Below are 13,048 nucleotides of genomic sequence, written 5' to 3'. Positions count from 1 at the left end.
TACCCATTTTTTCTATCTTGTCTTAAACACCTGAGATTTTCTCTTTCATCTCTTGTATTCTGCTGGCGAGTCATTCCCCTGTGGTTCCTGTTAAAGTTCCTATATTTTTAATTTCCAAATTTCCATGTTCTGATTTTATTTATTTATTTATTTTATTTCTACTTTCAGGTCTTAAATGGTTTTATTCACTTTCCACCACTGTTTGTTCATGTTTTCATAGATTTTGTTAAGGAATTTGTTAATGTCTTATTTAGGGACCATTATATTTATAAAGACTGTTTTAAGGTCCTCTTCTTGTGCTTAAGCTATATTGGAACATTCAGGGCCTGGTGTAGTAGGATTGCTAGGCTTTAGAGGAGACTTATTGGAGTTGGGTGAACCTGTCTCAGTCTATTAAAAACATATCAATGATACAATACTTATTTTCCAGAATTTAAAAATAGGTTTTAAAGGTTTCATTTTGCCTGTTTCCTTTTTAAATGCAAGGTATCTATGTTATCATTAAGTCATAAACTGCCTCAAATGACAATCTCACCTCCATGTCTGCTCTCTTGTTTTCTTAAGAGCCTTACTTGAGAACTTTCACCCAAAGCTCTGTCTTTCTGCCTGACATCAGAAGGCATGGACAGAAGTTACATTTCCCATGTCAATACATTGGAGTTGTAGGTGGTCACCAAGGCAGCCAATGTATTTTCACAATATTCCTTTTGCCTTTTCAAAACGTGTATTTGGATTACTCTGGCTGATTCAATAATAGCATCCACACATAAACTCTCTGATGTAAATTATTACGTCTGAGATTTTATTGCAAGGTTCTCTATGGGCACCAATGCTGCTAAATTACTGCTTAAAAAAATCCCTGGTTCATTTGCCACTTATCTGAACACTAATAATTTACTAAGGGAAAGAAACACATGTGTTGGAATTGTTCTGTCAGACTTCCTAATTACAAGAACAGCACTGGGAGTTCTTCTGCAAAATTAGTAAGGAATATATATCTCTATGACACTTAGGGCTATCAATGACTTCTGAAATAAATCTTTTACATTTTTAAACACTTCATAAGTGAGTGATGTGACTTGTGGGGCCACTTTTTGGAGAAACGTTGAGTCAAGTTTAAGTTCTGAGGCTCATCTAGATCTGAGCAATTTTTTGCCCCTTCTCCCCCAACCCCCTTCCCGTCCCTACTGTGGTTCTCATTTATATTCAGGTCTCTGGCATATTCTTCACTTGTTATATTTGTGAATGAGATAATTAGATCTTGAATGATGTTTTCCTCCTATTTCTTGCCATCCCTCCTTCTGGAAACTTAAGATCATTTTCTACAAACTTTCTTAGCTACCGACAGTAAGAATAAGTATGGCAGGTGGCATCTGAGTGCTTATGTCTCTTCGGGTGACTTTGCCTTTTCTGTGATTCTGTCTCTGGGTTACTGGGTGTTTTTAGTTCCAATCTGAAATTGATGTTAATATATGTATGCATGAAGCCTGACTACCCAACTCTTTTGCCTTGAGTGGGGAAGGTCTTTGAGGAAGAGTGTATATAAAGTCAGCTTGAGATAGAAACTTCATGAAATTACCTTCCTAGATAATCCCAGCTGTGCTAGTTTGATTTCCACTGGAGCAAAATACCTGAGATACTAAGGTTATTATGTTTCTTTTAGCTCATGGTTTCTAAGGTTTTAGTCTATGGTTGATTAGTCCTATAGCTTTAAAGCCTGTGATGTGATTGGACATCAGAGCAAGATCCCATTTAAGAGGAAACTTACCTTAGGGCAGCTTGGATGCAATGAAGGAGGAAGAAAAGGACCTGATGTTGAGATTTCAAGGATGCATCAACAAGATATAACTCCTTCCCCTCTGCCCTATCTCCAATAGTTTTAGTACCTCATAATAATGCCTCAAGCTGGAGATCAAGCCTTAAATAACACATGGTTTTCTGAGGGGCATCAGCTTAGTATTTCCTACCTACTCCCTAACTCCTATTGACTCAACTAGGTTATGTCCTAGCATATCACCTATTCATGACCACAATGCCAAGACTGACTTTAGGAGCATAGTGTTTATTGTAGCAAACATCTTTAGCACAGATCAAACCATGCTCATTTTGTGATGACTGAAAAACTCTGTTTTATGCGAGGCATCCATCTTGGCACCCACTAAGTGTTTGTCTCTGCCTCTAGACCCTGTAAGATAACTTCCCAATAATCCTGACTCAGTGTACCACCACCCAGAAATGCACAGCCATGACCATCTACTTGTTATGACTAAGTATTTTTTTTGTCTTCTGTAATGTGCTTATTATACTGTCATTCAAAACACCTTGACTAAACCTGACAGAGCAAAATAGTTCTCGGTTTGATTGTGTAGATACTCAAGGTTTTCTTGTGAGTTTTGTCTTTAAAAATCATTCTTTTAACCCCTTTCTCATGGCAATCTCATGTTTGGCTCAGAGATTGGTGTCTCTAGCAGTAATCAATAAATCTTTTAATTGTAATTGAATTGAGCCTATGGTCTTTTTCCAGGGGCTAGAAATGCCATAACAATTGCTGTCCACATTTAGAACATTTGTGTTGTAAGTGAGAAGGGTAAGGATTTTCAAGTTTCATTGCCTGTGAGAAATAGAGAACCTTGCTAGTGTTTTTTGTTTGTTTGTTTGTTTTGTTTTGTTTTGTTTTAAGGGAGTCAGAACTGTTCTTCACAGGCTGAGCAATGCATGGAAACAAGTTGGGAAAACTGGTATATGTAGGAGTCAGTTCTATTACACTGTGGATCGTGGAGACATTCAGTTTTGTGGGTGAGCTTCAAGCCCAGGATGGATTGTCTTTTTTTTTAAAAATATATTTTATTACGTATTTTCCTCAATTACATTTCCAATGCTATCCCAAAAGTCCCCCATACCTTCCCCCCTCTCCCCCATTTCCCTACCCACCCATTCCCATTTTCTTTTTTTTTTTTTTGGCCCTGGCGTTCCCCTGTAGTATGAACTCTGTTACTAGTTACTTGTCTTAAGTAACCGTTTCACTTTGCTTTATGATGTTACTGTTCTTTTTATAAAAAAAGCATTCCATTATTGTATTAATTCTTTAGTTTTTACAAGATGTGTATTGTTGTTAAAAGCATATATTAATTATGCACAATGATGAATTTTCTAATGACAGTCTCATGTATGTATTCAATGTATCTTGATCATATCTATCCCTCCCCAATTACCTTCTCTTGCTCCTGTCCCACTCACATGAATACTCTTGATTTTCTCAACTAACCCATCTTCTAATCTCATACCTCTTTCTTTTGTGTGACTTGGTAAGTTGCTTAAAGAAGCATGGACACTTTACTAGTGGCTACACTATGAGAGAAGGTGACTTTCCTTTATCTTTGTATAAATCTTCAGCAAGAGCTGGAGTCCCATGGCTATGACAGGTTATTGATGGGGTCTATCTGGTACAGTTAATCACATTTTGTTGATTTGTTTGTTTGTTTTTTTGTTTTTGAAAAGACTCTTTCTATGTAGTTCAGGTTAGCATTGAACTTGTGATCCTTTCCACTATTGAGATTACAGGCATGTACTACCACATTTGTTTTCTACTGTTGAATTGCAGGTCACCACCATTCATAGGTGTATTAAGGGTCTTCAGGAGAAGAAAACTGATAAAACATACATGTGTTGAAACAAAGTGGAATTTGTTAGATTGGCTAAACAATACAAACTGGACTTTAGCCTTTTCTCACATTCTTGCTCTTCTCAGTCTCCTTTCTAGTGCTGGTGCTCACTATGAGTAGGGACAGCATTGCCTTTTTACATGTGGATATGTGTAATATTTAAATTAGGTTGGATACATTTATTTCTCAGACATTTGTCTTCATTTTTTTCTTTAATCACCCCTTATTTTGTTTGCTTGGTTTGTGGTTTGCTGAGACAAGGTCTTATGTTATAACGAAGAACTCACTCCATAGTTTAGACTGACCTTGAACTAGGGACATGTCTTCTACCTCATGATTTCTGAGTATTTCTTAGCTTAATTTCATTATGCTAAGATTTTAAGCATATTTTATTGTAAATTTTGCAATGGTACAGGACATTATGGTGTTCTGAAATCACCCTACTGTGCACAACAGCCTGGTCTGACTAACTATATTATAGAACCCACTGACTAACATTTCCCTGCTGAGCTGGATAGTTTTATGTCAATTTGACAGAGAATAAAGACATCTGAGAGGAAAGAACCTCAGTTAAGAAAATGTCTCCATTAGACTGGGCTGTTGGTAAGCTTGTAGGACATTTTCTTAATTGGTTATTGATGTGGAAGGAACCCTGTCCATAGAGAGTGGTACCATTCCTGGGTTGGTGGTCCTGGGTCCTATAAGAAAGCAGGCTAAGCAAGCCTGTAAGGAGCACTTCTGCAAATGGTCTCTGCATCAGCTCCTGCCTCTAGGTTCTGCTTTGTTTGGATTACAGTCCTGTCTTTCTTTGAGGATGAACTGTGATGTTGAAGCATAAACCATTTCCTCTGCCAAGGTGCTTTGGTCACAATGTTTCATTGTAGCAACAATAACCCAAAGATACCCATCCTTTCTTGTCTCAGCGTCTGTCTTTGTTCCCCATAAATATCCTTTTTACTCTCAACTTCTTAGAGATCATCTCTTACATTCCAACATGGTGTGGGATCACCAAGTGCTCTATCTATCTATCTATCTATCTATCTATCTATCTATCTATCTATCTATCTATCTATCTATTAGTATGGCTTATTTCATTTAATGCAATAATCTCTAGTTCTACCTGTACTGTTCCACACAATTGCATTTCATTCTATTTTATGTCTGACTGGTATCTCACGGTTTCTATGCGTCATAGCACTTTCATGAACATGGGTTACAGAGCTTTCTTTGAGGAGTTAATCTCATTTCAATACATACCTATAGCACAACTCATGGATCACAAAGCAGATCTATTCTATATCTTTTGAGAGAAACACTACACTATCTGTCATGTGGTTGTATTAATTTACATTCCTAACGTAAGTGTGCAAGCATTCCCTTTACCGTCCACCTTTTCCAGTATGTACCGCCTTCAGCTTTTTGAATGCAGCCACTCTTACTGGAGTGCTGAAAGTTTACCAGCTTTCTTAAGCTGGACCAGCTGGTGCTAACACATCATAGCCAAACACTCCCACTTCACGTGGAACATGAGATCAGGCCATGAACTTGCAACCCTTGCATCAGATTATTTTCTAGAATGCCCATCTGGCTTCAGCAGCCTCAACCTCTCCACCCTGCTGCTCTTCCAGCTGGTGTGACCTTCATTGTTCCATCATGCAGCTGTGTTTGTTGGAAGGCCCATGGTGGCAGGTATTTGGATGGATACTTACTATAATTGATTCCTAAATTAGTTTTTGTTTGAGATTTGGAATGAGTTAAATAATTTATTAAGAAAGAAAGCCTCTTAAAAAACAAAGAACTATTGAAGACATGGTGAGAAGAAATGAAATAACGTTTCCTATTTGGATTGCTCATGTTTACTTCCTCTGTCTCAATAACACAGCAGAAGGAAGGAACAAAAATAGATCAAAGTGTTGTCACTCACTAAAGATTTTATCCAAGCTCAGACATAGAGAAAAAAATGGATAAATTAGTGGTGAATAATCCTTTGGCAAATGTTTTGTTCCAGTAGTCTCTCTCTGGCTGTTCTCACTGGTAGCTCCACAAATGTGTTTATACCCCCAAACAGTCTCAGAAATACAGTTATATTGACCATGGTATGATTGGGGCCCATGGAAATGCAGTGATTCAAAGAAGGTAACTTAGGAAACAGCAAGAGCTGGTGAGGAGGGGATCAGGCCACACAGCCTGAAATCTGCTCTGTGCAGTGCCGATCAGTTAAGTGAGGACAGTATATTTAATTGTTAGAAATAATGACCCTGCAAAGAATAATGCTATTTGTTTTTCTGAATTATGGTACTGACTTACAAAACGGATGCACAAAACATGTTTATTGAATTTGTGAGAAGAAGACAAAAGCCTGCCCCATTCGTTCTATAAGATAACAACAGGCAAATTAGGTTATAATTAGGGACATTTCCCACATGTACTTCCAAACCAAGAGACACTGTGGTTATTTTTATTATCTTCTTCCATTTTACTGTTCTCACTGACTTGTAGAGGCTGCTGTCAGCAGAACCACAGAATACTAAAATCTTAGTGTCAGAAAGGGGCAGGGATCAATCAATTCAAGTGGTTTGCTTCTTAAAGTTAGATGGCTTGGCCTTGCTTTGAGTTGTCTATTAGATTTCAGACTGAGAAAAGAGGAAAGGGGAGAGGGGAGAGGGAAGAGGGGAGAGAAAGAGAGAGAGGCACTAAGTTGGAATCATACTTCAGGCCAGAGATATATTAATAGTGCTGTGTGTGATTATATTTATATCCTACTTAAAAAAACATATATCCAGAAGATGTCCCAACCGGTAAGAAGGACACATGCTCCACTATGTTCATAGCAGCCCTATTTATAATAGCCAGAAGCTGGAAAGAACCCAGATGTCCCTCAACAGAGGAATGGATACAGAAATTATGGTACATTTACACAATGGAGTACTACTCAGCTATTAAAAAGAATGAATTTATAAAATTCCTAGCCAAATGGATGGACCTGGAGGGCATCATCTTGAGTGAGGTAACACAATCACAAAGGAACTCACACAATATGTATTCACTGATAAGTGGATATTAGCCCAAAACTTAGGATACCCAAGATATAAGATACAATTTGCTAAACGCATGAAACTCAAGAAGAATGAAGACCAAAATGTGGACACTGTGCCCCTTCTTAGAATTGGGAACAAAACACCCATGGAAGGAGTTACAGAGACAAAGTTTGGAGCTGTGATGAAAGGATGGACCATCTAGAGANTGCCGTATCCAGGGATCCATCCCATAATCAGCTTCTAAACGCTGACACCATTGCATACACTAGCAAGATTTTGCTGAAAGGACCCAAANATAGCTGTCTCTTGTGAGACGGTGCCAGGGCCTAGCAAACACAGGAGTGGATGCTCACAGTCAGCTATTGGATGTATCACAGGGCTCCCAATGGAGAAGCTAGAGAAAGTACCCAAGGAGCTAAAGGGATCTGCAACCCTATAGTTGGAACAACATGATGAACTAACCAGTACCCCGGAGCTCTTGTCTCTAGCTGCATATGTATCGAAAGATGGCCTATTCGGCCATCACTGGAAAGAGAGGCCCATTGGACTTGCAAACATTATATGCCCCAATATAGGGGAATGCCAGGGCCAAAAGAATGGGAATGGGAGGGTAGGGAAATGGGGGGCGTTATGGGGGACTTTTGGGATAGCATTGGAAATGTAATTGAGGAAAATATGTAATAAAAAAAATCTTAAAATAGATAAAAGGAAAAAAAACTTTTAAATATTATGTTTAATGGCTTTTTATCTAAGGAAGATTAAACATTTTATAGAGCCAAACTACATATGCATCATGGTGCCAATAAATCTTTGGTTTGATGACTAAGTATTAAAAATACATGTTCCTTTATATATAGGAAACAAAATGCCTCCTCATCTTGACATAAGAAAATATTGGTGTGTTTTCTATTCATCTTAGCTTCTATGCCTGTTTAAATGTCTAAATTGGAGGCTGTACTTCCAGCTGAATGCCAGCATGAATATCATCTGGTACGTTCTCCATGCTGTCCAAGGTTAGGGCTTCTAGTCTATATTTTTTAACACAGCCTCCTTTATTCCTCCAAAGCAGTTTGCAGGAACTCCTTTGATGGAGATCTCCTTTAGTTGTGTTTTGATTTTGATATATTCCCAGTCTAATTTTTCTTTTTTACTTGTATGTATGTATGTATGTATGTATGTATGTATGTATGTGTGTGTGTGTATGTATGTATGTATGTATGTATGTGTTCATTTCATTTGTATTATATCTGAAAAACTGCTGCCTAACTTTGCAGAGATTCCCTGTTTTCTTCTAAAAGTTTTGTAGTTTCAGATATGATTGGGCTATGATCTGTGTTGAGTTAATTGGTTTGAATTAGGGGCTCATTTCATGTATTTACATGTGAATACTTAAATGCTCAGCACTATTTAAAAATAGCCATTTATGAGCTGGAGAGATGGCTCCGTGGTTAAGAGCAATGACTGCTCTTCCAGAGGTCCTGAATTCAATTCCCAGCAACCACATGGTGGCTCACAACGATCTGTAATGGGATCTGATGCCCTCTTCTGGCATGTCTGAAGACAGTTACAGTGTACTCATATAAATAAATAAATAAATATATGTATTTAAAAAAGTCATTTATTATTTGACTGTTGAGTTGTTATACCCCCTCATAGAAAGTCACCACCAAATGTGTGGGCTTATTGCAAATTTCACTCTCTTCCTTCTCCTCTGCTTTCCCCCTTCTTCCCCTCCCTTCTTTCCTCTTCCCTCTTCTTTCGTTCTTCTATTTTATACTATTGAGCTACATAGTTCACCTTCATGCCAGCAGCAGACATTCTTGATTAGTGTAGAACTGGAACAAGTTTTAAAGCTGAAAAGAAGATTCTGTCCCTTTTCAAAATTATCTTGTCTCATTTGGGTCCATATAAATTTTAGGAGAAGATGATCAATTTATGAAGAGAAAAATCACCTCTCCTCAGTTCTTCCTTATCACTAGCAACAAAGTGTTCTCACTCACTTTTTCCTGGCCACAGGCCCTGGGCAACATGGTTTTATAAATGGAAATTGCTTACAATGTAGATGGTGAGTCTTTTAAGTGTGGCTAGGAGACTGCTCAATTCCACACTGCTACAGAAAACCTCAAGATTGAATCTTATGGGATTTATTGTCCCTTTTATAAATGAAGGGTTCGAGGAGGCCAGTAAGTCCATGATGTGTCTAGCCTGAACTCTGTTACCTGCTCTTCTCTTACTCTATACACCATACTCTTTTCTCTGCCTACTTTTCTTCTCCCTGTATTTGTAGCCATTTATTCTAAAAGCACTACTTCTTTGATCTCTCTCTCTTTCTGTCTCTGTCTCTCTCTATTTTTGACAATAAGTCAAGGGAGAACCCTATCTTAGGAAATTTCCTTTCTAAGAGTTTAGTGTTTCTTTCTACTGAAAATGATTTGTAACTCTGGGTTCCACTAAGGTTGTCTTCATCTCTTATTGCTTGGAGGTCTGATACACTGGCCTCTATGAAATTCTCCATTAACCTAGACTGTGTCTGTGCCTCATAGATTTTAGTCACTTCATGCATCATAAGAGTAGAGAAAGTGTTGAGGGATAATAAACATTTTATTTCTCTAGAATTGCCTGTCAGTTTACATTATTGATACTTGGTTGTTTCTGAACCACTCTAGCAGAGTTAAATATAAGTGGGATTCACCAATCTCAGAAGATGGGGAAATCTACAACCTGGCATAAGCTTAAAGTCACTTTTACTGGGCTCCATTTAATCTCTTTTTTTTTTCCAGATAGAATTCTCAGGTCTAATAATATTGGAGAAACAACAACACAATATTCACAGAAGGCTCTAAACTTTCGAGCAACACCCAAAAGGAAAACAAACAAACAAACAAACAAACAAACCTCATTTGTAAATAGTTTAACTAAAACTCAAACAAAATATGTTTAGAAGAAATAAAAGAATCATTTATAGCTAAAAGGCTAATATAGACAGTATTTACTTGTAACTTTCAAACAAACAAACAAAACAAAACAAGAAATCAGAACAACTGTGAGAAACATGAGCCAAGATATAAAGAAATATTGACTCCTAGAAAGAGACCCAGAGTCACATTGGGAACCAAATGAATTCATGTGGAAATGTGGAAATGATATTTTGTACTTCAAAAAACGAAAAGAAAGGATTGAGCCTGTCAGAGACACTACTTGCTGCTTCTACTTTTCTTGTCCAGGTACATTTATAGACATCCCTTTTGACCACATTTAACCTCAACCTCAGCTAACACATTCAGGCTCAATTCCTGCCACACCCAGTGACTGTTACCTAACTCCAGTTGTCTGGGTAACCACTTAGGTTGGGAGCCTGAGGAGGCTTTTGGTCCTCTGTCAGTATTTTCTAGACCAGGCAGTGGCCACAGCAGAGGGATTTAGCTCCACCCAGGATGTTATCTCTGACCTGGGGCATGAGGCTAGTGGAAAGACCTGTGGTCCCCAGGGTCCTCCTCTTGCTGTTTGCATTCTGGCTGCTCCTCCTGGTTCCAGTCTGGTGTTCTCAAGGCCATCCCACTTGGCGTTACATCTCATCAGAGGTGGTTATTCCTCGGAAGGAGATCTACCATACCAAAGGACTTCAAGCACAAAGACTGCGCTCATATAGCTTGCGTTTTCGGGGCCAGAGACATATCATCCACCTGCGAAGAAAGACACTCATTTGGCCCAGACACTTGTTGCTGACAACTCAAGATGACCAAGGAGTCTTACAGATGGATTACCCCTTTTTTTCCTGTAGATTGTTACTATATTGGCTACCTGGAGGGGATCCCGCAATCCATGGTCACTGTGGATACTTGTTATGGGGGCCTGTCAGGGGTCATGAAGTTGGATGACCTTATCTATGAAATCAAACCGCTCAATGATTCACAGAGCTTTGAACACCTTGTTTCTCAGATAGTATCCGAGTTTGATGACACAGGGCCTATGAATGCATGGAAGCATTGGAGCCATAATACAGGTCCTTCCTTCTCCAGATTGGAATATGCGGATGGAGCTCCCAGACTATCTAGTAAGAACTACGCTACACATCCAGCTGCTATAAAAGGCCACTTTCAAGCAACTCATTCTGTATATAGTTCTTCTGGAGGTGACAAACTTGCATCTACTGTCGGGTATTTGTTTAAAGTCATTAGTTTAATGGACACCTATCTGACCAATCTTCATATGCGATACTATGTCTTTCTCATAAATCATGTAGAAATGGATCCATTTAATCTTTTGAGTATTTCTTGGTACATGAAAGAGCTCTACAAACAGAATCTGCCTCTCGCTGTTCTGAAAAAATCCCTCTGCTCTTTTCTGGTTACCATTCTCATGCTTGTGATAGAAGAGGCTGTATCAATACCTGTCATTATGTGGGCTTAATAAGCATTTACTTGATAAGTGAATGAATAATTAGTACCTTGATTGGACCTTGTATTTAGTTAAGAATGATGCTACATATTTCACTCATTCTATATATTCTTAAGAATTTAATGCATTGGTGGGTATCGATACATTTTTTGCTAGATAGTACTTCTCTGTTCTTTGAGTTATTTAAATTGTTTAACAAATCATAATTGATATAGGTTATACAAGTCAAAAAAGATGGTCAGTGTTTTAAATCCAGGGTTTTTCAAATTCAGTATGGACATGTTATTAAATTAAGTAGAGAATATGTTTATTAGTATTTATTGTATAAAACAAAAGGTTTCATGGTGACATGCCTAAATAATACTACTTCCTTATTCTCCTACCACATTTGACTCCAGTTTCCTTCCTCTTCTCTGATAGTTTTCTTTCTATTTCCTAGAATTTTACACCCTAGAGTCTACATATGAGAGAAAACAAGCAATATTTGTCATTCCTAGCCTAACCTATATTTTTAATATGTTGATGTCCACTTTAATCTCTTTTTTTCTGTCCATGATGTGGTCTCATTTTTCATGATGGAATAAAATTTAATGTGTGGGCATGACACTTTCCTTTACCAACTCTTCTGTTGATGGATATCTAGGCTGATCCCATGTGTTGGCTATTGTTACTAGTGCAGCAATAAAAATGAATGTGCAGTTATCTCTATGATATAAACATACCATAGATTCTGTTAGCCACATACCCAGGAGCTATGTAGTTGATTTATTTGGACTTATGTTTATATTTTTTAAGAGTGTTCATACTTATTTCTGTAGCACTTGTGAATCTTTTATCCCAAACAGGAGTGGATAAAAGTTCCTTAACTCTCATGCTTTCATTAATATTTATTATTTGTTTCTTGATAATAACCATTCTGGAAAATATGATGAAGTTCAGTGTAGTTTTAATTTGCTAAAGATGTTAAATATTTGACATGTGGTCATTGGCTATTTGCACAATTTAATTGTCTCTATGTTGCCCATTTGTTATTTGGCTTATTTGTTGTTTTTGTATCTATCTATCTATCTATCTATCTATCTATCTATCTATCTATCTATCTATCTATATTTTGGTTTTTTGGTTTTTTGATACAAGGTTTCTCTGTATAGCCCTGGCTGTTCTGGAACTCAATCTGTAGACCAAGCTGGCCTCGAACTCAGAAATTTGCCTGCCTCTGCCTCCCAAATGCTGGGATTAAAGGCATGCGCCATCACACCTGGCTTGTATTTAATATTTTGAAGTATTTATGTACCCTGAAAATTAATGTTTTCCAGATAAATGGTAAATATTTTCTCTTATAATAATGCTTCCTTTGCTGGACAGGATGTTTAGTTTTATACAATCTTATTTTCTGATCTATTTTACTGTTTCCTGAGCTAAGGGAACCCTATTCAGAAAGCCATTGCCTGTGTCCCTACCATGGAGTTTCCCTGTATGTATTCTTCTAGTGGTTTTAAAGATTCAATTTTGACCTTAAGGATTAATTCACTTTTGAATTAATTTTTATACAGAGTGAGAGATAGGGATCTATTTATATTTTAAAAACCGTTATGGATATCCAGTGTCACAAAACCACCTGAAGAATATGTTGTTTTTCTCCAATGTATGCTTTTGGGACAATTGTTTAAAATTATATGGCTATAGTTGTTGTATGGGTTTAGTTCTGGTCACCTATTCTTTCTATTCTATTATTCTATTCTATTCTATTCTATTCTATTCTATTCTATTCTATTCTATTCTATTCTATTCTATTCTATTCCATTCCATTCCATTCTATCTATTCCACTCCACTCCACTCCACTCCACTCCACTCCACTCCACTCCACTCCACTCCACTCCACTCCACTCTATTCTATTCTATTCTATTCTATTCTATTCTATTCTATTCCACCCATCCCACTCCACCCC

The 13,048-nt window shown here is 37.6% G+C and overlaps 1 pseudogene; it reads left to right on the top strand.

The window, feature by feature from the left end:
• The first annotated feature begins 10,047 nt into the window (after positions 1-10,047).
• On the top strand, positions 10,048-11,110 carry LOC110309699 (annotated as a pseudogene).
• Positions 11,111-13,048: the final 1,938 nt, after the last annotated feature.

Source organism: Mus caroli, chromosome 14, assembly GCF_900094665.2.
Source record: "Mus caroli chromosome 14, CAROLI_EIJ_v1.1, whole genome shotgun sequence".
Taxonomy (NCBI): Eukaryota; Metazoa; Chordata; class Mammalia; order Rodentia; family Muridae; genus Mus; species Mus caroli.
The sequence above is the reverse complement of the archived record's forward strand: the minus strand, read 5'-3'. Positions and strand labels throughout refer to the sequence as shown.